Consider the following 26,250-nt stretch of genomic DNA (forward strand, 5'->3'; position numbering starts at 1 on the left):
TAGTTGCCATGGGTGTAACTAGGGAAAAGTTGTTATTCACAGGCTAGATATTTGTAAGGTTTAAATTTTCTAATGACTCCAAAGTAGGAGTTATGTGTGGGTTTTCTTAGAAGCCTCAGCAGAATAAGCACAAAAGGTAAGAAAGGTCAGGGATTACAAAGGCAACAGAAAAATATCAAAAATTGTATTGTCATATAAAATATATGTGGTATATCAAGTCCTTAGGTAAACAATCAGCCTCATATTTGAAAGATAGCATAGTATCTCATAAAGAACAAATGTTTTGAAATTAGACTACCCTAGGATTTAAATTCATTCTCTGTCTTAAGGTAGTCAAGTGATTTTGAATGATTCATCCTTCAGTTGTTAGATTCAAGCTTCATTTTCCTTTTAGTAAAATAGAACAAATACCTAACTCGTGTTTTCAAAGAAGGTAGGTCAATACACATAGAGTTTTTAACAAAAGAAATACTTTTAATTTTATTTTTTGAAAATAAACACTAGTGGTTATGATTCTTTTGGTTTATTTCCAATTTGGACCCTTCATAAGCATTGGGTGAAGCTAAGGATCAGGTGAGATATGTTAGGTGGTTCTCCAATTTAAGAGTCCACTCAACTTCCTAAATGAAACAGAATTCAGTATGTCAAATGATGCAGGAAATATACCTTGTCTCATTAGATATGACTAAATAGGAATAAAAGAAAGTTTGAGCAATACAACAGAAAAATAAATGTAAAGAAAACATTAATAAGCAGTTCTTGGATCCTGCAAACTTGGTGAATACTTTTAAGAAATAGTCAAGAAATATTATAGCTTAGATGTTTCAAAATCAACTTTCTAATGATTAATATAGAAATTTTCTCAATTAGAGAGTTTTAATATATAACTTTTCAATGATATTTAAAGATGCATTTTGTATTTTATTTTAGGAAAAGCAAAGTATGTTCTCATTATATAAATTTAAACATTTATTAAAATTGAACTGCAGGTGAGAAAATATTACATAATCATCACAATAGTTTTGGGGAGAAAATTCAAGTGAAATGGTACTAGTAAAAATAGAATTTTTCACTTTGAAATTTATTTACATATTTTTCTTTACATAAACTGTTCTAAACATTGTTCTTAAAATCATTTCAGAGATTTCTTTTAAGAATCTGTAATATACTTGGATGTAATGTGCAACACATAGTGTGTCTAAAAAGCCCAGTTATGTAGTATCAGAGAGACCAAAGTACAAAATGCATATACAGTTTCAGTGTATATTCACATCATGTATCATTATATTCAAAAGATGATTTATATTTAAAATTATTTAATATGTGGAAAATTGAATGTACAGGGTAAATAATTTTCTTTTAATAATTTACTATAAGAGTACAGTATAAACATTTCATGAAGACACAGAAGACTTTTTTTTTAATTCTAGTTACTGTCTTCTCCATTCTATATAAAAAAAACCAACTTCAATATGTCGAATATATTAGTGAGTCAAATAAGCATGTAAATTAAAATTGAACAGCTAGTATGTGCAAGGTAATTAATGATTGCTAAAGTTTAAATTATAATGACTTTTAAAATGATAGCCATACTTTCAGTATAATTAGCTGAAAACATTTTAATAAAACTAGTAATTGGTCTTGAAATAAGGGCAATATGTTAAAAATCTACATGATAATCAATGTATGCATCCTCATTTCATTAAAATTAAGACCACAGAATAGGAGAAAACAATGAGAAAACTGCACATAACAAATATACTAAAAACAATCTATATATAAGAACAATTTAATTTTCTTTCAGGATACAAAGCTCTTATTTTCAACTAATAATCATACATATACTTTTTGAGCCACCAAAATTCCAAAGAAAAATATACTTTCATTTGTATGATGTAGCATCCAAAAATATTGAACTACCCATATTTACTCAAGCCTCAATAATGTAGAACACACTACCTGTGTCCAAAACATGTCAGCAACTAAGCTCCCTTTCCATGTTATCTTTTTGTACCTAAACTTCAGCCAGGATCAGGGTGGGAGTAGTAGTGAGGGTATAGTAGCCAACCAGACAGTTCTCATTGCATGAAATGAAGGACAGGTCAACTGATCAACCAAGGGTTTTTCACTCACCCCACACCTCAGAACTATAAAAACAAATTCTATTATTATGCTATTTTAGATAGGAAAAAAAAATCAGGAAGTATTTTACTTCCAACTTCAGCCTTGATATTTTGTAAAAATGGGAGCCCAGATGGGATTATGGGTGACTTTCACTTTTTACTTTTACATTGTTAAAAAATTTCAATATTTATTATGATCATACTTATGCAAAGCATTATTTCTGTTCTTCAAAAGCAAAGGAAAATAGAGAAAAAATAAAAATCAATTTACTCTTAAGAATAATTCTGATAAAATTTTATATGAGATCCCAATAAGCTCTCAAATATAATTTCTGAAACAAATATATTGAAGTTATTGAGTTTCTCTAGTATGACAGGCACAAAGACAGATACTGAAAATGTTGGAAAAGACCCTGATTTTGGAAAATTTTTATTGCAAACATTTGAGAATTTTTTCTTGGACTTCTGAGTAGTTAGAAAAATTAAGACTATTCAACTAGATCTTAAAGAAATATGAATAATTAAAATATAAGAAGATAGAATATGAATAGAAAATTATATTATTGTAAAAACAAACCACAGGAGAATGCAGAATTACTGGAATATATAAAGGAGTTAATAAAATAGACCAGAAGAGTAAAATGCATTTAGGAAACAATAGAAGAAAACAGGAGAACAATAGCAGCTTAAATATATTATACATAAAAGAAAAATAGCTGAAATTTGTGAAAATGTTCCCTATGATCCTTCTGGTCATTGGAAAATTATTCCATCTGTAGTTATCTATATGCATCCATAGCATACAGATATCTATTGTAATCAAATAGTGTACTAAATATATAAATATTATAAAGTAAAAATAGCTAGAAATGATCTAATTTGTAAACACAGCAGGGAGGTGTCTTATCTTGTTATATCCTCTAAAATTATGATGAAATCCTAAAATATAAACATATGCTTCATTATACTCATGTATAAAATTATGAAGTATAAAAGAACCAAATGTTAAAAGAAGCAAGATTGAAAAAAGTCACTCTGTCAGCTCATCATTTACAGAAAATAAAAACAGTATGTCACTCTAAAAGTTAACACAATGCAAAAACTTTCAACAAGGCCATAATTTAAGTAAAAAATTTAAGTAAAGAAAAATTATGATCTTTAAAACTTGAGTTTGCTCAGTTTTTGTAGAATGAATATGTTGAATCTGCCACCCAACTAAGTCTGAAGTATTTGTATTAGAATTTAACATTAAGATGAGAGTATTGAATAAAATATTCCATTTGCAGTTAGGTGATAATATATTTTACATTCATCTATCCTTTTTAAAAATGTATCACTTAGAGAATAGAGAGTGAACATATAGCTGCTCCATGAGCAAAGGTAAACCAGTTGGAAATTTAAATATGCACATTTTTAGCAGAAAAATATTCACGGAGTATCAGCTTGATTTTTCCCACTAAACTCTACAATGGTTATTTTCATGAGTGCATTGGCTATTTTAATATCTACATTCTAATACAATTTATTTTGTTATTTTCAGTTCTCTTCCTTTAGTAAAATATGCAAGTACTGATTTTATTAGTGTTCAATTTTTACAAATTTTACATTTTCTAATAACTAACTTGCTAATTAAACAACGTTTATTTAGAGTCTACCATATACCAGATATTGTGCTATTAACATAGCAGTTAATGGTTATAGATTGTCCCTGTTTGCACTATTTTCCTATTTAATCTACAACAAGACTCATTAGATTCTAGATTCTAGATTATTTTAAAAGGCATGTACTTGTAATGTCATATTATTTATTTTTAGGTTGCAATCTCATCATTTACATAATTTTTTGACATAGTAGAAAAATTGAAATTATAAAAATTTAAATATTCTATGATAACTTGACTAAGATGCCTTTGAGATAACCCTATACTAAAAGATTTCAATTTCTGAAATTCATTGATAATTATTCTATGATTCAAAATATTTTCTAACTAACCAAAAAGATAACTTACATCATTTTCCTCAGTAATAGAGCAAACACAGCAAACATTTATTAATGTCTTCTTTTGCATGGTGAGATAGTGCAAAAAACACTGAAAGTTTGTTGAAGAGAGAGCCTTGAGAAACCGCAAGTATTAAATAAATTTAAATAAAAATAACAATTATCCCTCACTGAACAATGAATGTCAGTGAATATCATGAAATGTACTTTGAAAGTTACATATATCTTAAGAACCCAGAATATCTCTGAGTTGGCTATCCTTATCATTCTATTTTAATGATAAGGAAACTGAGGCACAGAACATTTAAGTTGTCCAAAATCACACACAATTCAAATCAGAGACAGATTTCAAACATCAGTAATTTGGATTTCAAAGTTTTCTTTTGATATACAAACTTATAATCAATAAATAGTTGAATCACACATCATACAAAAGATTATTCTAACTGACCTCCGAATTTCTTTCCAATTTCAGAATTAGACTATTCTATGAATGTTAAATATATTTCATTAGGCTGGGACTAGATACATTCAGAATTCGCAATGTGGAAAAAGACCAGTAACTGTATGCTCCCTAGAGAGTGAAATGTGTTTGAAGAGTTCATTTCCAGCAGAAAAGCCTATGATTGAGTACTTCCTACACAGGCAGTTAGCTGTCAGTGGAACATTGTTAGCCAAAGGGTGTCATTTACTGTTCAGTCTCTATTCCTTTAATTCACTTTTTCTGGTCCACTAGTCTACTGGGTGGCCATTTCCCTTCCCTTTAGCTAATTAATTTGATATCCATTTCAATCTCTAGGAGAGACCAAATTACTGAAATATCTAAGCTTTGAATTTATGGCAAGATCTGCTTTTATCATAGGAGCTATTTGATATTGCGAATTCTTGCTAAATCAAGAACATGGGTTAATTTTTATAGATGGTAACATAAGATAACAAATACACATTTGTTGAAAAATTAATAGAAGAATTAATGAATAATACTGCTCCTTTCCAAAAATCTCTAAGCAATAATCCCAGACCTGGATAATATCTTATAAACATTGATGACCATGAATTAAGAGGGCTTTTGGAGGTAAGTCATTTTATTTAAGAGCGATGAATCCATTGAATCAGGTTTATTCTGGTGATTCTAATAATTAATCTTAATAATACCTACCACAAAGTCTTCTGCTATAGTTTAAAAGGTGTTCCTTACCTTCAGAATCAGACCACAGAATCTATAAAACACAACCTGACTTGGGCAAATATCAGAATCCATGGTACTTGGAAACCTATGAAAAGTCACAATGTTTCATGTGCTATATATTTGCATCTCCTGCTCCCTCTACAACAATAGTCATTCACTCTCTTGACTTGGATCACTATTATTTGTCTTTCACAAATGACTGCAAAGAAAGTCTCTAATGGGAAGCTTCTTCTGAAATACTAGTTTGAGCTATATGTGCCTTACTTCAACTGCCAATAGAAACTTATGCATCCTTGTATCCTACTGCTTATTATATTTTATTACAATAACTTGTTCATTAGTCCATCAACCCAACTTAATTTGTGAAAGCTCCAAAATTAGAAACTAATTTATTGTCTTTGAAGGGTAGAAAAATATCTAATAGCTAAATATAGCTATTGTTCTTTGATGTTAAAATTGCAGTCCTTTTCTTAAGTTTGTTTCTCAGTGAACTGTAGGAAAAACTTCCTCAGTGTTAAAATTATACAGATGAAGAGGGTGTGCCAAAGGACCTATCTAATTTTGGAAACATGGGCATTTCTTTAACTGTTAATTCTTAACCCACTGAGCTTTTCTTTCTGTTAATTTTAAAGTTAACAAAATATACACTTACTATATCATTGTACAAAATAATTGATATTTCCCCAGTCTAATCATATAATACAGATTTGTAATAATTCTTCATAATGAAAACTGTAAGACTGTGCTCATCATGATTATTTACAGTTTGTTTTCTCTCCAAAATTATAAATCTAGCAATTTGCTAAATCTTTCCTTACTACACCGTGTATTGCAAAGCTCCAAATTTTGATATCTTAATTTAGTATCTTGAATAACTCAGCTGAAAAATTTAGCTAAGTTTAAGCTACTATTTTACCTAATGCAAGAACAATTTCCTTATGATTTGTGCTCCAGAGTTGAACATAGGTATTGCAATCACATTGTGCAATGGGGCAATGACTCAATAGTTTGCTTGTTTGGTATAAATTCACATTTGAAAAATCTTTCAGAAATATAGAATATACATCCAATAAGATAACAATATTTTCTGGTGACATCATGTTGGTGTCACATTCTAAGAGTACTTAAAAGCAACTGCCACTATTGGAAAGAATAATACTGTATTAACAATAATCAGACCAAGTCTTTTTTTCCACAAAGTACTAATCAACATTTAAGTGGACTAACAACAACAACAGCAACAAAATTCAGTTTATAAAGTGTTTTCCTACCAAAACTCACCTCAGGTCATACCTCTGTCATATTCTCTCCATCCACCTCTTCTTATTTCAACCTTAGTTGTGGTGAACAACTTCATGTCAGTTAGTTCAGTTTGATCATCTGTTGTCCACGTTTAAGTTTCTTAAATCTTCCTGTATTACATCCCAGCAAAATCCAGTTTGATATGACCAAGGCAGCCAGAAGCCCTGTGGCAATAATGCCCCAAAGGAACAATCCTGGAACAATGGCAGACAGAGGCTGTAAGTAAGACTGCAGCTTCTCTTGTTTTAGATGAACCATTCTGTGCCATTTTACAGTTCCCCACAAGTGCAGGTAGAATTTAGAGTTAAGGTCTACAGCAATGAACTTGATAATTCACCCTGACGTTTGACTTTTTCCCTCCCTCTCATGTTCTGCTTTCTTATTTTGGCATCTAAGGCTTTGTTTTAGGATCCATTTGAGGGGAATCCAACTAAGATACACTCTCTAGTGGTGTAGAACGATTTAGTCTGGCTCAAAATCAATCATTAAGTGGTAATCCTAGGCAATCAATAGGAGGTTACATGCTTTAAAATCTTCCTGAACAGATTAATCTCATTCTTGCTTTGTAACTCACAAATTGGTGAGTTCAGCTACATATGTGTTGGAGTACTGGAGCAGAACTAAAGCTGTTCAGGAAGGAAGGTCTTGGCACTCCTGAAAAAATTAGGAGCCAAACATTTAATACTTCAAATAAATTAAGAGTGAAAACAACTGCATCTAAAGCATGTGGATCTGCTTACAATCATTAATAAGGAATTTGTATGTCAGGCTATTACCAAATATGCCAAATCTTTTCATAAGTTGATCCTATAAAAGTTTCACCCAGTAGACTAATATATTGATATTGAGTCCAAAAACATGCCAATAGTTTACAATTTTAATTGGCAAACTTTACCCTGGAAATCAAAGACCAGAAAATACATGTCTCAAATATATTTTTGTACATCTTAGAAATGGATTCCATAAGCCATGAGTTGACATGATTAACTTTATTCTTACTATTTATCAAATAAATAAATATCACATGAAATCCATGACTCATTTTTTATAAAGCAATGAAAGATATGTTTCATATTATTCAAAAGTCCTTATATAAAGATCTACAAGACAAATTAGCCAGCTGTTTAATGCTGACAAAATTTAGGCAAAAAAAAAAAAAGTTAACAAGTTGGCAACTTTTCATTCATGAATAAAATTTAAGGGTACTTTTTTTTTTTTCCTTTTGCGTGTTCTGTCGACTGCTCAGAAGTAAGTTTTATCCTTAGTGATAATTCTTTCAATTATCCTTTAGTTTACATGTCTCTCCTCATATTATCTTGATGTTTTATTTGTTTTACTGATTTTTTTAGTCATGTTAACCAATTATAAGAATAATAAGATATAAATCAAAATGAAAGCAATTTATTATTACATTACATTGACGAAATTGTTATTTTATTTACAATTTCTCTTTAGCAAACACCATTCTCTGGTAATAAATATAGACTTTCCAATTTGAAATTCCTTGTTTTTTAAACCAAAATCAATGTTTCTTCTCTTCCCTACTCCACCAATTTTCACATTACTAAAAAAAAAAAAAAAGAGAGAGAAAGAGAGAGAGAGAGAGAAAGAAAGAAAGAGAGAGAGAGAAAGAGCCTAGGGAGTGATTTCAAATGTAAATTTTACAGTCTCCTAAAACTCCTTCATTTAAATCAATAGACAAAATGATGATCTACTGTTATGACTACTTTCTGCTAATTATTTGTTAATTTCTTGTATTCTTATTTTACTCATCTTACCCTACTTTATTAGATTCTTAGGAGGAAATATAAAATCTAAAGCAAGAGGTCTATCATACTATCTTTCATCTTGTGACCCTATGTTTAGGTTTCTGTCATGCTGAGAGAATACAAAATGTCCACAGTAGTACTCTTCATGATGGTAATATTGAATGTGACTTTGGATATGTGTGGGGTGGGAGAGAAAGTTTTTAATTTTAAATGAAAACATCAAAACTATGCAAAACTATGATAGCCATATTGAAGAGGAAAGAACTCATAAAACACAAGAATGCCTTTGTTAATCTCCAGCATATTATTTCCAGGCAGTCAAATGATGAGCTTTTTACTTTCATCCACATTACTTCAGAAGCTAAAATGGATATAATGTGGGAATTGATGGACCTCCATTTTCTATACGTGAGAACATTTTATTGCTGATTTAAGCATACAAAAGCACATCTGTGTTATTAACTCAGGTTTTATGACTTTTTACAAATGGGAATTTGGTAAAGGAAAGAAGAGACATGTATCTATTTGTATCAATATCTGTATTTAGCATCAATTAGCATCAATATATCTATTTACTTATCATGTACCTATAACCTTATAAGTGAAAAATTTATTTAACTAAATATTTCTTATACTGTAACATCAAGAAGTACAGCAAGAATACAATAATAGATTTATTTTTTAAAAAGTATTTCCATTTTTTGCTCTTTTCTGTTTTTTAGAAATTTTATTTCTGTCATGGGTGCAACTTAAGAACAGACTGATCACCACTAAGAAGTCCAAATTTGAGAGTCTTTATTAAGCCGACCAGCTGACTGTCTCACACAATGCCCGAAAAAAATGACTATTGGGAGAACAGCCCCGACCACAGGGCTGTAGGGGTTCTTATACCAAAAATCACATAAATCATAAGTGTCTGTTGCTATGATTCGAAATTACAAACTAACATCATGAGATCATCAACAGAGGGGGAAGTGGGTAGGAATTCTTTACTACATAGGAGTTGCCATTGTATATTATTAAATATGTCACACCAAGTAACTGATGATGGGCACAGAGGCAGGGTGTTCCCATGGGAGAAACTTATTTCCTACATAACATGGAGTCTCAGAGCAAAATGGAGTCTGTTTAGTCATTTCCCTTAGAGTCTGGCCTATAACATTCTCATGGATCTATCAGCCCATCACAATTTCTCGCCTCAAAACTTGGAGCCACCACAGAATTCATTAGCTCCTTCAAATCTTCTCTTAGCTTTTATCTTCTCCTCTAACATACTGCAGATATGTTTAAAGTATCTGTGGAGGCAGAAGTATATACTGTGCTAAGAAATCTCTGATATCACAAGTGAGACCTTTACAAAATCACTGTCTATGCTCATACTGCTGATGAATGTTTCAGACCAATGGTGCAGACATCACTACTGATATTGCTTCCAAGGTGTCAATGGGTATTAGAGAGAATAGTTTATACTATTCCTACTGACTCCTCATTTATCTCTCAGCCTGAATTTCTAATAAAAGATATTAAGGATGAGGTCAGGTGACTCATGGGATTCAATAACATTGTGCTACATAATAATTGCACTCTGCTTCTGGCTCATTATTCTTGAACCAGGGTCTATACACCACTTTTTGTTTTAAATTCCCCCCTGGGATTCTTCTCTACTAATTATTAAAATAAAATTATTTGTTAAATGTGAAGATTACATGTACTCTTCTGGATTTCTTATCTTTTAGATGGATATAAAATTTTTTAACACACAGAGTTAATCAAATTTAAACTTAAAAAGGACCTCTTTCTTTTATTGTGTCATGAAAGATTGAAACGCTCCATAAGCCAGGTGATCATAACACTAAACAGAAGGTTTAGTTGAAATAATTCATTTATGTATATGTATTGGAGTCTTTGTACCATTCTGTTTGATTCTCTATAGGTGATTTCTGGTAAATGTTTCTCTGAAATACTGAGTTCAAAGAGGGAATTGTTTATATCTTACTTAATATTTAATTTCCAAAAGACCAGGACAGTGCTTGATCCTGTCTGTATGCAAAAGCAATATGCACTGAATAAATTAATGTCAGTTTTGTAATGGGATCTCTACTGATAACTCACAATTATCTGTGACAGGGTTCTCAACCTTGGCATATTGACATTTTGGGCTAGTTGATTTTTTTATTGTAGGAGGGTGGCCTATGCACTATAGTATGTTCAGTAGCATTCTTCTCATTGCTCAATTACCAAATGTGCCCAGGAGACAAAACTAGTTGAGAAATGCAAACTCATACAAAAGTCAGCATCAATATCTCCATTTATTTATCACATACAGAGTCCATTTACACAGCCAAGAGTTCATAACTGCTATGCACTTTGCTAGTGATGATGATGTTTCGGCCTTCATAAGAATTTTACCTTTTTTTAGTAATATTTTCACATATTACTCAGAGACTTCTTTAGATATTTTTTGATCAATGAAAGTGGAATAGCCTTTTTGTGTAACCTGCCCAAGCATAATCTTGTGTGTTTGAGGAAGAATTCATGATACTTTCCTGTGGAACAAGAGAATTAAATTATTCACTTCTTAAACACTTACATACTAGTAATGGAATTGAAATGAATATAGTCATTGCAGAAAACAGTACGGCATTTCCTCAATTTTTTTTTTTTTTTAACTACCATATGATCCAGAAATCCCACCTCTGGACATATAGCTGAAGAATTCAAGTTGTCATATAGGAAAGGCATCTGCACTTGCATGTTCATCACATTATTCACAACATCCCAAGTATGGGAGCAACCTGGGTGTGCACCATCAGATGGAATAACATTCAATCTTTAAAACAATGAAACTGTCATTTACAACAAAATGAGTGAGCTGAAGGACATTAAGCTAACTGTAAAACCAGAAGTGGAAAGAGAAATGTAGTGTGATTTCACCCACATGTGATACCTGAAAGAGTTGAACTAAAAAAAATTAAAATTAAAAAAAAAAAAAAACAGGGAGTAGAATGGTGGAATGGTGACCCCAAAGGCTAGAGGAGGGGCAGGAGGGATGGGGAAAAGAACAGTGTTGATCAGTGTACAAAACTGCATTTAGACCAAATAAGCTCTAATACTCTATTACACAGAACAGTGACTATAACTATAATAAATAATGATGCATGGTATATTGCATTACTGCTAAAAGAATAGAGTTTTCAATGTCTCACCACATAAATATAAAAATGTGAGGTGATTTGTTAATCATTTTCATTTAACCATTCCACCAAGTAAACATATGTTGAAATACAACATGATCCTATAAATATGTAATGTTTACAATTGTTATTTATTGATTAAAAAATGAAAGGTAACTTTCTTCTTAAAACAATAAAATAAACAGCAATTATAAAATGATAACAGAACTAAGAAAGAATATTGTGTGGAGGAATTAGTGTATTCCTTGATCAGATTATATCCCTATTAAATCTTGAAATACTTAATCTATGTTAGGATACATCTCTGTCAGTCTTCAAATGAGAATTCCTATTTTAGTCAATAAATATGGAACCTTTCCTTAAATATATATGTATATGTATATGTATATAAAATTTAAATAAAATGATTTCTGTTTTAAGTAATTTCAAATTAAGGACAACATAAAGGCAAGAAGTAAATTGGATGACTAATAACTTGACCTATGGTTCATGTTCTTTCACTAATTTTAAATTTAAAGAATCATTTAAGCATCCGTGGGCCTGAATCCTATTAAGTAACATACAGTGATTAGGTAATTTACAGGGTACCATTCTCTTTGAGCAATTAATTTGTGTGATGTGGTATTTCATTCTGGAAGGGAGCATGAGGAGCTCTATGGACACCTCTTCAGTAAAACAAACATTCCTGGCAAGAATATGATAGGGCTAAGTTATAAGAAGATCAAGTTCTCAAGACCTCATGTACAGCATGAGGACTATAGTTAATGATCATGCCCACTTGATATTTGCTAAGAGAGATCTTGAGTGTTCTCAACACACACACATATTTAAAGGTTGCTATGTGAGGTGATGACTATGTTAATTAGCTTGATGGTAATTTCACAATGTATATCAAAATATCATATCATACACCATATATATATATATATATATATTTTTTTTTTTAAGATTTTCATCCAATCAAGTTAGAAAAATGACCTCTGTAAAGAGACTAAATTTCTTTACAGAATGGCATAGTAAATCATACTGTAAATCATATAGTGTTCATGATATAGCTCAGAATATACAGAGCAGTCATCTGGTAATTCATGGAGCCTAACATTGAATGTGATCAGAGAATACAAAAGTTAAAGGGAATCCTTCTGGAGACACTACCGTCAAGGTCATTGTGTGCATGCCAAAGGATGTTCCTGCTGAGGAGCCACTTTAGAGACCTCTGACCACTGTGGCAGTGGACTGTGGTGGACAGATCTCACTGAAAGTGTCCAGCCAGTCCCTCAAAAATGAAAAGTGTAATAGTGAAGTTAATCTCTAAGGAGAGGGTTTGGGACTCAGAGTTTCTGTATTTTTTATCATGTATACTTTTAGCAGAAAATTATGAGATATGCTGTGAGAAAGAGACCTGCAACACAGTCAAAATAGTAGGCAACTAAAATGCAGACATCGGACTTAACAGACCTCAAAAGAGCCATCACAAATGCACCAAAGAACCAAAAGCAACCATGCTGAAAGAAGTAAGGAAGCTATGAGAGTAGCACCTCATTAAAGAGAAGACATCAATAAAGATGTAGAAATGATAAAAAAGAACCAAATGGAAGCTCTGGAGTTGAAAAGTGCAAGAACTGAAATGAAAAATTCATAAGAAGAGTTGCAAAAATACTTAGAAACTAACAAAGAATAAGATAAAGATTGGCTAAAAGGAATTCCTAATAATTCAGACTGTAAAATCCCTACTATGAAATCTGAAGATTAGAGGGGTAAACAAAGAAGAACTAACAATGACTAAAAGAAAAGTGAGACACTATTAAGTGCACAAATGAATGCTTCACTAGTTAATAATAGTACATGAACAGTGGTTCAATATTTTGAATTACAATATAACAAATGCACCATACTAATGTCAGATGTTAATAGTAAGGGGGATTGTGGAGAGAACAAGAGTGAGAATACTGTATTTTCTACTCAATTTTTCTATGAATTGAAAACTGTTTAAGAAATATTCTTTGTGATTAAAAAAAGTTACAAAATTAAAATGAACTAAAATACCTTCAGGTTGGAAAGTGGAACTTATTTGCAACCCTGATGAAAATATGATCAATTCAAGCACACAGACTTCCTGAACTTAAGTGGGAAAAGGCAAGTTTCTTAAAATGGCGTTACTTTCTAAAGCAAATACATTTAAATGATTTTAAAATGGCAAGAATAGTTTCTAAGTCAGACATAATAGGAATTATTAAATTTATTTTATAGGTTGAGTTTTAGCTCTGGAGTCAAACTTGTTTGCAAAGTCTGCAAACAGACTTTCTGTGCTAATGTTAAGATGGGCAGCAATATGTTCAGTATCATAACACAAAACGGAGTTGGCTGGTTTCTGCTACTATAGCTTAACATACATAAGAAAGCCTAATCTATGATAATATAGTTTTGAATCATTATTAAATTCAAATCTAGAATCAAAATGTATTTCTTGTAAAATTTAAAATACTGAAAAGTAGCTAATTTTTTTGCAGTGCTGGGGATAAGTAAACAAAATAGATCATAAATTTCCAGTAAGTCCTTCTTTCCAAGTAGAGATGGGTGATTATTCTATGCCCACTGAAGTGTGTAGAAAGCAAGAAAATGATAAGAAACTATTGAAAGATGCTATAAATATTTTATGGAAGGAAACATCACTAACAGACAAACTGAAATGAACTTCAATATACTCTTTTATTTGAGCCCATAGGTATTATTTTTTATAAGTAAATAGCAGTATTTATTCCTCAACTGTTGAAAATTAGAAGGTATGCACTTCAGCCTTTTCATATTTAACATTTTAAGTTGAAAACCCATCGTAATAGTAGGAAGTAGAGAAAACTATTTTAACACATTAAAAGAAATTTCAAACAAAATTGTATAGCATCAAAAATTTGCTATATATTATGAATGCAATGTTTATAACTAAGTGACTTTTTGGTAAAACTAGTATTTAAGAAAACTAGAATTTTACATTGATGTCCATTATTTCTTTTCTTTTTGATGTAATGGCATCTCTCACTTCTTTCACTCTTCGCTTTCTTCCTTCACCCATTTACTTTCCACATATACATTCAGTGTCATCTCCCTTTTTCTTCTTGCCTTAGTTGTACTGGAAATGAATATAAAGCTATCTAATGTACTTAATGAGTTTTGTCTGTACTTACTGTTACTTATGAAGAAATTAGGAAGGGTGAGAGAGGGGTTCATTCTGTTAGAACCCGATGATTATATTATGATGCAAAAATCTTTATTTCTCTGCAACTTTCTATGACTGAGAAAAATTTCATTTTGCTCCCTACATCTCTATCACTAAACAATTTGGGGCCTTGTTTGTACTATAACACTGTTCTCCAAACATTGGGTACACATAAGGAAGAGTTATGAGAGCAAATATTCTTGAAAGAAAGAAGCTTTATTTGCTATAAAAAGGAAGCTTAAAATGAAAGACATTTCCCAGAATGCAGTGCCTGTTTTGGACATCCGATTTCAGTTTGTTTCAGGCTACCTTGCAAGCTGCCCCTTTCCACTCCCCATAAAACACAGACAAAATCCCTCTCCATACAGTATTCCCTTGGAGCTTAATTTCCCTTATTTTCATGAATGCTTGGGGACATGGACATTAAAATTTTTTTATTAAGTTCACAAGTTTACTTGTAGTTATTATTGATAAAGATATTAAAATGTTATTTTGACATGTTATTCAGCAAGTGGTACCAAAATATATAAAATAGATTACATGGGCCGATTAGGCTTTAATGAAGGCCAGCTAAAGCTGAATAAGTTGTAATATCCTTACCCAATAGCCACATTTTGAAGGGTTGGGAAAAGGAGCAACAATAAAAACAAAGTGAAACCACAGATTCAGAGTCACAGTAAATGCCTTAGGAGTATTTCCCCTAGGAAAAATAATGTTAGCTACCAGGCTCATTTCAACATTTTTTTCTCCTCTTTTCCATAATAGTGTGATTAGAAACATGCACTCTGATTTTAAATATTGTATTGTCTATCTCATTCCTAGCTTAATCTCAATATTTACTATCATTTGTCTAATTGGATCTCATCCAAATAATAATATTCCACATTCAGGTAATCCAAAGAGAATAATTGTATTCCATTAAAATTTTACTATTTAATTTTAAAAATAACCACTTTCTAATTTGAGTTTGCATGTGAGGTAAAAATGAAAACAACAGAAACAACCAAACCACTACAATATAAACACAATTCTGTGAAAACAGAATCTGAGGTCATGCAGGGTTTAACAAAATATAAAAAAGACCAAGCATGAAGCTCAGACATACCTGAGTTTTGAATCTCTGTTTTACCATTTATCTACAATAAAAGCTTGGAACTTTTCCTTAACATCCCTCAATCATGCATTTCTCAATTTAAAACGTGCTAATACCCACATTGCTGGGTTGTGAGGATTTATTCTTTCAATACCTATTTATTGAGAATCTATTATATGCTTATTACAGTTCTAACTAATGGATGAATAAAATCCAAATAAATGTGACCTTTGAAGAGTTTACAGTCTAGCACAGGAGGAAAGGCACATGAACAAAACCACAGACTAATGTATTAGCATTGATGAAATACACACACACAGGATTTGGTAGATCCACAAAGTATATCCAAAATGACGTTGCATAAATGACATACCTTCCAACAGACAAGGAATAAAGACCTGGACTTAGTAACCTGCTGAATCAATCCCTGTATGTGCAAATGGTAGTCAGTGTTATTATGGTAAAAGTTCACTTCAAAGTTTGGCACAGGAATGAAGATGGATCTTGTAACAGTGGAAGTCTGGTCATTGCACGAATTCAGAGGAACATGGAACAAAGAAGACTCAATGCCAATATATAAGTAAGGACTGGCCAGAAAGAAAGAGGTCTGCAGAAGCTGGCACTAAATTCCAAAACCAAGACAGTGGGAAAGAAGGACCAAAGTGAAGGACTGGCAACTGACAGTAAGTAACAATATTCAGAGTAAGGAACGCCTCACACCTACACGCACAAACACACACACACACACACACACACACACACTCCCACGCGCAGGCACACGTGCAACAATGAGGCTTCTGAGGAAGAGATTTGAGATACATTTTTGAAAAACGAAAAGTATAAATTGCCTTACAATGAAGTGTCAATAATCTTTAATATAAAGTTCTTTAATTTAGGCCTGTCTTTGGGATCATGGGAGATGCTTGGCTAAGAGTCCCTAGAATTTGCAGGGATCTTATTTTATGTTTCAGGCCAACAAATCTGGATCATTTCTCTTTGTAAAAAGAAGTAAACAGACTCGTTTTAAAAATAACCTAGCAAAAGCATTTTGATGTAAATGAGTAATTATCTTTCTAAAGCCTGAAAGCAAAGTAAGAGGTCAAGTGAGAAAACCTGCTGTAATTTAGAGACCCACCTTAGTTTTCAAAAGCCAAATATATAATTGATGATTTGTTCAAGAAAGGACAAAAAGATCAAGCCAATTACTCACTGGTGCAAAGCCAAGACTTTCTAAACGACCATTTAATTATTTTTTTTTTCATGCTTTAAAGAAAATTATTTTGTGCTACATGGATCCAATATCATGGAAAAAGTATATAAGACTGGATTTTAACTCTCTTGTTAAATAGGTAAATCAAAGGGTTTCGTTGTGCACATCTTTAATCCTTGCTTCTTGGGAAATTGAGGCAGTAGGAACACAAGTTTAGGGCCAGTCTCTGCGACTAAATGAGACCTCTTAAAATAATAATAATAATAATAATAATAATGAAGATGATTAATAATAAAGGACTGGTGATGTGACTCAGTGGTAGAGTGCCCCAGTCCAATCCCCAGTACTACTACGACTACTATGACGAGTCCTACTAACAACAATAATAATAACAATTCAAAATCAGTTTTAAGTAGTTTAAAGTTAAAAGCAAAATATGTTATCTAGCATCTTAAATTATTTAGGTAGATTCTAATAAAAATAAGATTAGATAGTCATAGATTAAACAAAGGATATACATATATATTATGTACAAATACCTTTTTTTCCTAAACAACACTGAGCCCAGAGGACTTAAGCATTGAGGTGCAATCAACTCAGTCGTCTCTGAGCAATGGATTGATGGTTTGCTCAGGAGAAATTATAATATTTTAGTCAGAATGTTTAAACAGTCTTTTCCCCTCAATAAACCTCCAAATGTTATTAGTTGTACCAACATTGATACTAGTGGCATTCTTGCTCCTTTACAGGGGCATGGGCAAGTTGTCTGGCGGCTTTATCCTTCAGCTAGTTTTCTCTTCTTTGTTTCCTTTTGTTTTCATTCTGCAAAGATTCATACACATACAGCATTCAAATACAATGATTTAGGCTCCATCCACTGTCTGTGGTTAGCATGTGTGGGGAAATTATGAGGAGCTTGCAATGAACCTCCAATACCTCCTCTACTCCCCTCAAAGAAACTCATCCACAAATAGTGTATGTGTGACTTCCTTTGACAACCACATGCAGAGGGATGTTAGCTCCATGGTGATTTTGTTGGATTACTAAAGATTCTGATATGTAAATTTATTTTGTTATTATTATTTGTATTATTTTAAAACATCCACTTTTCTGTGACTGCCAGTGACAAATAAAAAATAAAAAAATAAATAAATCTGTGAATCCTTCATTAACTTACAGATAGGAACTTCAAATCTTTTTATGAAGGGATTCTTCCCTCAGTCCTGTTGTAATAGAAAAGATTATTTATTATTTAAAATATTATTTATTTATTTGTTCATAGGAATCTCTTCTATTTATAACAGTTTTTGAGGAATTTGGCCTTCATCGTTAATTTCTGTCTCTTAAATTACTCTCAGACACTCAAATAAGATAGATTTCCAGTCTCAACATAGACAAAATTGAAGCATTTTAAAACCAAAGTTTCTAGACATTCCATGTGAAAGTTGAGATTCCTACTAAAGGGAAGATGAGTAAAAATAAGAATTAACAAAAAGGACAGTCCATCAAATTTACTTTGTTTTACTTCATTTACACTGGAAATTATTTCTTGCCATTAGTATATGTTTTATAATTAAATGTGGTATTCAATTTAAAACTGATGAAAAGGATCTGTCACCCTAAATATCTATAGTTACAATATATTTTGTAATAGTAAAACTTTGATTTTACTTATATGAGTAACAATTTGCTTCTCATTAATATTCTTTAGAATAAATGAGTATTTATGATCAGAGATATGAAAACATAAGATGTAATTTCATACACTTTTTATTTTATGCCAACCTTACCCCCAAATTAATTTGGTCAGATAGATCTATTTTTTTCCTTAATAATTATAGAGCATTGAGTTTATTTTTTCTTTCTTTCCACATTTTTTATTGGTACATCATAGTTGTACAGAATGATGAGATTTGTTTTTACATAGTCATACAAGCATACACCGTAATTTGGCCAAAATTACTTTCCAGCTGTTCATCCCGTAATTTTCCTTTCTTTATTCTTTTAGTGTTACTGGGAATTGAAGCCAAGGTGCTTTACCCCTGAGGACATTCTCAATCCTTTAACTTTTTCCTTCGAGACAGGGTCTCACTAAGTTGCCCACTTTGGCCTAGAATTTGCATCCTCCTGCCTCATTCTCCAGAGTATCTGGAATTACAAATGTACACCACCACACCCAGTTTATGCTTAATATTTTTTGAAGGAAACTGTGCTTCTTGCCCCGCCAACTTTGACAAACCAGTGTCCTCTTGTTAGAATTAAGTATTTTAAAAATATTTCAGTACCTCCCTTTTATTTTTGCCTACTAGTATAACCTACTAGTATAAATTACTTATAGCCAGCAATTAAAGGTGCATGCCAGGGAAATAATTCTAGACTGTAAACACAAAATGAGTCTAGTCATACTCATCAAGCCAAAATTACTGCCTCGAAAGGCAATTGTGCCCAGTCTGTCTTCAGCAACCTCAAGAACTGGATTAAATTCAATATCTATGGAATCTACAGTGTCAGACACCTAAAAATAATCTTTCCAGGTCTCCTGACTTAAAAGTCACTCTTTGACCCTGTTTGAGATTATTTTCATGATGTCATATTGCCCCCAAGAAAATTGTGAGTGTAGAAAGAAGGCTTTTTTTTTTTTTTTTTTTTTTTTTTTCGCTTTATAAAGACAAAATAATACATTTTACAAGAACAAAAGCTAAAGGCTGATATTTTTCATGAACACAGACACAGAAATCTTCAACAAATTATTAGCACATTCAAGTTAATAATATGTGAAAAAGACAACATATTATGACAAAGTAATTGTTATTCAATAGGAAAGATTGATTTAACATAAAGACATCTTGTCATCCTTATATTTGTTTTTGTATTTAATGAAAATGTAGTTAGTGTTTTATTCATTAGGTTTATTTACTAATTAGTTACTTTAAAATAATTACTCTTGTCATGTTGAAGAAATGATTTCTTATTCAGAGAAAGTTTGAGAAAATTTATTTCTATTTCTTGTTTCCTGGAAATTCAGGTGTGGAAATTTGTCAAAACTTGTTTTGCCTCTATTGGGATGAGTATATTCTTTTTCATCTTTTAACAAGAAAGAAGGCTTTGAGGTTACATTTTAAAGCACTTTACTCTTCTAAGGAGATAAAATATTTTAAAATCCTCACAATTAGTTAGGAACCCCATCACCTTGCCTCTTTTACACCTTATCCTCTCTAGGACCACTCATTGTGACTTTTTCCCTTTCCTATGATAACTACCCCTATCCTAGTCAATGTCTGGTTCTATTTGTGTAGAACTATCAAAGCAAAGCAACAGGGCTGGTTAAAGAAAATGAGAAGAAACATTGGGTCAATGAACTTTTAGATGTCTCTCTTATTGTGCTAGGTAAGTAACTATTTCACAGTGTTCTTTAAGTCTAGATGGTTTGCCAAATGCTATACTTACGCATATATGAGATGTACACTATGAGAAATGAATCATCTCATATCTCTATTGTTAATTGGTCCCTTTTCCACCATCCTCTTCCATAACAAGGTCGCTTTACCAGCCTACCTTTTAACAGGTAGAGGGCTCCCTCCTGTGGGCAAGTAGTTAAAATGGTCTCCATGGCAACATCCAAACCCTGACATCAAACACTGAGAAACCCCAAGATTGTACTAGCAGAAGAAACTAGAAGATGGAAGGGAGTTTTGGAAAGAGAAAAGTAGTCCTGACAAAGAATGGTGATAGGGCTTTCGAAAGACTCAAAAGAATAAATGCTAGAAGAAAGGAAGAAACAGAAAGGACCAGGCATGTATGTGCCAATTAGATAATGGAAAGAATAAACAGGAAGAAAGGAAGAGGGTAGTAACTGTCCAAAAATATACAACTTTGTACTCTTTGATCAAAATACATGATGACAATCATTTTTAAAAGTGGGAAAAAGTGACCGTGAGTGCAACTAATACTTTAAACATTTAATTATCAGAAATTTTTCTAATGTTTTCCAGGTAATTGACCACAGCATCATGCTAATCTCTAATATTATCCTCACATAAAATCCTAAGGAAAACCTGTATTCATTATACTGATGATGCTGAGAAATGACCAATAATAGAAGTTTTCTATTCTAAAAATGCTATAACAAATAATAATTGTTCTACTGTGTGTCAAACACTATGCAAAAAAAAAAAAAATTAGTGAATTAACTGTTTAACAAGTTAATAAATGAAAGAGCCATAAAAGAAGAGTGTGTTTGGCATGTTTTTAAAGAGGTCTGTAACTGGGAGTGAGGACTGGATGTGTAGCAGGGAAATGAAGTTAGAGAAACAACAAGGTTTACAATAAGTAGGGCCTTTCTGTAAATATTGTATGGTCTTTGCTTCACTCTGAGAAGTGTAATGTCTTTGAAGGGTTTCATGAAGAGTAGTGACATATTATAACCTATCTTTTAAAAGGATCTTTCTTCTGTTGCATGGAAAATTAGAAAGTGGTTACTAAGAACAGGAACAAGCAGATCAAACAGAAGAATACTGGAAAAAAAATGAGCATTGATGGTGGTTTGAATGTGGAAAACTGTGGTATTGACAGAGATTTTTCTTTTCAAACTGTATTTTGAAAGAACATACATCAGAACTTGCTAATGCATTAAATGTAGAGTATGAATTGAAGAAAAAAGTTAAGGATTATCAAAGTAATGGGCTTTGGACTCTTGAAAAATAGAATTGATTTTTATTAAGAAGTGAAAGATACTGGAAAAAATAGCTTTGAGGGAATTAATAGTTATTTTTTGATATGTTAATGAGTTTTTATTAGATATTTATCTTAGTATAAGTGTCCCAAAAAACAGAGTCTGAAACAAAATATGTGTAAATGTGATGCTAGGGAACACATTCACTGAGAAAGAAATGTGAAAGAAAGGGGAATAAGGTAGGAAAGGGGTAAGAACAAATATCAGGTACATCCCTGAGTTGGCCATCTCTTGGGTCAAGCACTATCCAGAGCTCATGTAAAATAAAGCACTACAGATGAAATGTCTAGAAGGGAAAAGTGCTAGTCTACCAATTCCCTATGTCTTAGCACAGAGTGAGCTGAAGAGCAATATAGCTCCTCTAAACCTCCAAATTTTGCATATATAGACATCAAGAGCATGTTAGTTTAGTTTATGCCTCAATGATAGGAGGGACTCTCTGGGGTGAGAAACCACTGTCTGGTCATGCCCTTGTACAATTTTTGCCTCAGTCATTGGCTGGGCTAAGCTCAAACTAACTTGTTAAACAGAATGAAAGTGGAGAAACAATTTACCAAGGTCCCTGGATACAGGTAAGACTGATGTGATATGAGATGACACACTAGAACTATCTGTGTCACATCCAATTATACATATCAAATAGGCGGTTACATATGAACCTTGGGAGAAAGTGCTAGATAGACACATTTAAGCCAGAACCCATACATGAAAATATTGATAAATTTAACTATACAAAAAGTCAGTTATTTCTCTATGGCTAATATGGTCAGAGTAAGAAAAAAAAAAAGAGAGAGGAGACTTGCAACCACTAATAACAAATTTTAAATTTCCTACATTTATAGCAAAGTCCCATGAATTAATAGAAAATAACAAACAACCTCAATAGAATAAACAAAGAGGAAAATGAAAAGAGAAATACAAAAAGAAAGCCTACATCTAGAAAAGTAGTTTTTCATGCCCTCTTGTTGCACACAGCTGTTATGAGTCTCATCATCAGAAACCAACCTGGGTGTGTGTGCGTCTTTTTGGCTTCTGGGGAGTGACCACAAAATTGCTAAATTATTCTATCTCTGTGTTGCTCTTCTGCCTACTTATTCCATCTAGTATTGAAAATGAATAATCATAGCCTCTAGATAGTTTTGTTTAGTTGTCTCTTTTTCAACCAGTTCTGTCGGGTTTTGATGAATAATTTACAATTGTTCTATCTTCCAAATGGATTGATCCATTTATCATTACAGAATGGACTTTGTCAATAGTAACTTTTTTGTTTACATCTATTTTGTCTGATATTAATATAGACTATATAGCTCTCTTTAGTTTACTAATTACAAGATGTACTTTCTTCCTCCTTTTAAGCTCTTTTGTTATTTGAATCTAAAGAATGATTGTAGAGATCATAAAGTGAAATCATACTTTTTAAATGTATTCCTAGCCTTTCAATTGGACATGGTGGAGTTTATATCTATTTTTCTCTTTTCCACATTTATTATGCCTTTTGTTTCTTTTTTTGTCCTCTAATACTACTTTCTTTCATGTCAAACAGATTTTTTTAGTGTGCCATTTTAGTTACAGCATTCCTTTACATTTTTTACTATTTTCTTAGTGGTTTCTATGGGGGGATTAGAAATAGCACTGCAATTTTGGAAAATCTAGGATAGACTAACACTAAATTTAGGTAATACACAAAAACGTGTTGCCTTCTATCTGTTTTCTTTCATTTTATACTACTAATGTACAAACTACATGTTTACACATTATACTCCTTTCAACACTATTTTATAATTATTGCTTTTGAAGTTGTTTTTTTTCAAATAGGATAATAAAAAGAAATATGAACAAAAATGTATTTACACTGACTTTGATATTTACCTGTGTGATTACTTCGATGGTATAATTTCTGTCCTTCAAAAATTGCACAAATTTTTAATTCTATCATAATATTCCCTCTTTCTCATGTAAAAACATTTTAGGGATTCCCCCACAGAACAGTTCCATTCTAAGTATTTGGGTATTTTTTTTCCTCATAGATATGATTTATTTCTTGATATAATTTTGAGTTTTCATGCAGTTTTTGCTTGTTTGTTTGTTATTTATTTCAGACTGAAAAATAACCTTTAACTTTTCATGCAGGACAGGTCGGCAATCAAGGGATTATTTTAGTTTTTGTTCACTTGGGGATGTCTTTTATTATTTCTTTTCTTCATCTTTGAAGGAGAATTTAGCTGGATATAGAATTCTCAGTTAACAGTATTCCAACACTTCAACTGTGTCATCCCATCATCCTCTAATCTCCATGGATTTTGATGGAAAGTCCATTATTAATCTTTGCAAGAAACTTATATTTGTTCTTTCCTCCTACTTAAAATATTTTGTGGGACTTCTTAAATATGAAAATTGATATCTTTCATCTAATTTGGAAATGTTTTGGTGATTATCTCTTCAGATATTTCCCCACTCTTTTCTCTGATATATTATGTGGATACAGGTGCACTTGATATGGAACTACATGTCTGTGGGACTCTGCTCATATTGTGTTCAAACTTGAAACTTTCTGTTGACTTAGTTTCAAAGTTACTCATTTTAATTCATCTGCCACCTCAAATCTCTTGTTTTATCAATCTGTCAGGATTTTAACCTCTTAAAGGCAAAGTGAAAATGGATCAGCATGACTTTTAGTAGGATAATTGAAATATTTCAATGAAAAGAAATACCACAATTGAAATCTGCTTTGGGATATTTTCTATCAGCAGCTTTTCACTCCTCTGTGTTTCTAGAATTTTTTACTATATTGTTGCACTTCTTACAATTTTTTTTAAAAAACTGAACATTGTAGGTAGCATATTGTAGCATATCTGATAACAGTATCTTCCTACTGAACATTTTTTTGTTTTCTTCTCTTTAAATTAGTCATTGATCTTGTTTGTCTTGTTTCTAATAATTTGTTCAGCAGCTTTCATGTGCTCATTTTCTAGATTTTTTATTCTCATATGATGTATGCATTGAGTTATTTGCTAGCATTTTATTTTTTTAAGTTTTTATTTATAAAACTTGCTCCCTCGTGGTCACCTCTGTATCAGCAGAAAGATTAATCAGAAGATTTTTTCTAAATTCCTCACCTTCTTGTCCTGTTTTTAGTCAAGAGGATCTTCATGTTTAGACTTTAGGAAGCTTGCAAAACAACCTTAGTGGGCTAGAGTTGTAGATCAGTGGTTGAGCACTTGCCTAACAAGTGTGAGGCACTGGGTTTGAACCTCAGCACCACATAAAATAAATAAATAATATAAAGGCATTGTTTCCATTTACAACTACAAATTTTTTTTTTTTTTTTAAATACAGTCCCAACTTTAACTTACTCTTTGCACAGGGCTTCAAGATCAGTCCATGTTGAATGAATGGGGTCCTTTCCTTTTCCAAGTCTTTCATGGGCATGTGACATTTTGTTAGATCCCCAGGAAAAGGTCACAGTTTTTCAGAATCCCTAAGGGTGGTCTAATTCTCCAGGTTCTTGTTTGCTGAAACTGAAATTACAACCATAGGAAACATCAATGCTGCCAGCACATTGCTATTGTTTCAGTGATGTCCTAGGGCAGAGCGGTTTTTATTGAACTGATTCTGAATCAAACCACATATCCATGTATTCTTAGCTGAGATTTTACATGAAACCTCAAGTCCGGACAAAATAAAAGAGGAAAATATTAACTCAGATGGGTGCTTTTACCACAGTTCAGAAACAAGTCCTCTTATTGTGATGCAGAGCTTCTGGTTCGTGACTATGTACCACTAAGCTGCAAAGGGAGGAGACACAAGATTAGTCACTTGTCAACATACTTCATGTCCTGCTGTCTTAACTTAGGCCCCATAGTGTATTCTGGACAAATTATTTTTCAGTATATTCTGTTGCTTTAATTAGTTTCCAGAATTCTGAGATGTGAGACTTTCAATTTTGCTCATAATTTTGTTGAGGGAGTGTGTTTTTATTGAGTTCATAATATGACATTCCAGAAATAAAATTAACCCATTATGGAAATCTACTTTAAATGTGAAATTTTATTTTCTCATGGCAATAATTCATAAACAAACATTTAAGTAAATTAAAATTAATAAGAACAGCTATTGAAATGGATTTTTTTTTTTTTTTGGTCCTAAGATTGCCATCACTGTGATTTTGTAAAAGTGGAAAATAAATTAAACTTTAGAATTGAAACTCAAGGAGTTGAAAACAAAAAGAAAAATTAAAATTGAAAGGAATAAATTTTTATCTAGCTACTATAATTACAGAATCTTAATATTTTGTATATTTTGGAAACAATGTGATCTATTAAAATGTTAATTAGTGTTAATTAGTAAACTTTTTTTCTTTTTGCAGTGCTGAGATCAAACCAAGGGACTTGCACACAGATTCCAGCCCTTAAATGTTAGATTTAA

General features: G+C 31.9%; 1 non-coding gene across 1 annotated transcript; it reads right to left on the minus strand.

Moving 5' to 3' along the window:
* Positions 1-24,429: 24,429 nt before the first annotated feature.
* On the minus strand, positions 24,430-24,555 carry LOC124965048 (small nucleolar RNA SNORA69). The gene has a single exon (XR_007105062.1). It is a non-coding gene; the product is annotated as a small nucleolar RNA SNORA69 (small nucleolar RNA).
* Positions 24,556-26,250: the final 1,695 nt, after the last annotated feature.

Source organism: Sciurus carolinensis, chromosome 14 (genome assembly GCF_902686445.1).
Source record: "Sciurus carolinensis chromosome 14, mSciCar1.2, whole genome shotgun sequence".
In the NCBI taxonomy this organism is placed as follows: Eukaryota; Metazoa; Chordata; class Mammalia; order Rodentia; family Sciuridae; genus Sciurus; species Sciurus carolinensis.